The sequence below is a fragment of the Myotis brandtii genome, unplaced genomic scaffold (assembly GCF_000412655.1).
Source record: "Myotis brandtii unplaced genomic scaffold, ASM41265v1 scaffold782, whole genome shotgun sequence".
Classification (NCBI taxonomy): Eukaryota; Metazoa; Chordata; class Mammalia; order Chiroptera; family Vespertilionidae; genus Myotis; species Myotis brandtii.
The window spans coordinates 1,593,832-1,595,298 of record NW_005371138.1 but is presented as its reverse complement, the minus strand read 5'-3'; positions in this window follow the sequence as shown (position 1 = coordinate 1,595,298).

Below are 1,467 nucleotides of genomic sequence, written 5' to 3'. Positions count from 1 at the left end.
AAGCTCAGAGAGGTTAAGTAACTAACCCAAAGTCACCCAGGGAAACAAAGCATGTGTTCTAATCTAGATCTGCCTCTGCCCAAAGGCCACTGAGCCCTCGTGGAATCTTGGCTTGTCTCAGAGTTTATTGGAAGCACTTTATAAAAACGTGTCAGACCTTTTGAATTTTATGACTGAAAGAAAAATGACTAAAATTCTCTTCTCAGCCAGAAAATTACATTAGAGTGTTTACCTGGTTTTATAATGTTTGATAAAAGATCTAGACAAATGTAAATTTATGAGATCTATAAAATTGGAGTTTTTGAGGGCAGGAGGCTGGGCTTTGGGAAGATGGGGGCAGATCATGTGAGTCTGGAAAGACGCAAGAAGTATATTTGAATTCTGAAAGTGTTCCTGGTCATGTATTTCTGGGTAACATTTTGTTGATGTTTTTCTTCCATTGGTCAGAAAAAAAAAAGAATGGCCTTAATTAAAATTTCTATTGTCTTTGCCATGGAGGAAGGAAGCCTTTTGGTGGTTGTCATGGTGATATCTCCATGACACTGCTGAAGTAGGTAGTGATTGCCCTCAGAGCCCTGGAATGAGCATTTATCATCTTCCTTGCCCTGTGAGAGGCTTGCAGAACCAAACTGCACATTTCCTTAATCACCTTTGAAATTCCCATTTGAGCCAAATGTGCGTGTGCACAAGGCATTGTGCTCCACTGCAGCCTCAGTTAGAGTTCTAAAGTCTGAAACCCCATTTCTAATTGCTTTATGTTCCTGGAGCAAAATGGCATATGCGAGGTGCTCCTGAAAACTCTGGGAAAGTAATTAGGAACTAGCAGCCTTTCAGGTGGCACTGCGGGACAGCTGGGAGGCCTCCACCCGCTCACAGCTCTCCTGCCCCCCTCCGGGCCACTCAGAAGTCTTGGCTGACGCACCTTCTCTGTGAGCAGCCCATTTAAAGTGACTGGCACTTAATGCATGGCCACTTTAAATGCTACCACTTACCTCCAGTCCTCCGCTGTTCCTCCCTGCACCCAGCCGGCACGCTGGAGCCATCATGCTGCATGCAGGCAGAGAGCGGCTGTTTCCAGTAGTAAAACCAGGCTCTTTTGTTGGCTTTGGGGGTACTGCATCATATGACTGGGGTGAAGGAAGGGTAGATGATGGGGGATGAATGATGTTATGCAACTGGGTGATGTGCATGGGTTTTTAAGTTACCCCCACCCTACCTCCACCCAGGCCCGAAGAGCACAGGACAGGGACACCCCTCCTCCCCAGTGGTGCTGGGCAGCTGCATAATGTGGATGGGTTTGCAGAGCTCAGATTTTACAGGCGAGGTTACCCGGGGTCTACAGAAGGTGGGCTTATGACACCTCCCACACCCAACTGGATATCTGTTCTATAACCTTTCGTGTAAAGTGATGTTATGGCAATAGGCAAAGAATTTGCCTTCAGAGAACCTGGTTTCACGTGTGGCTCC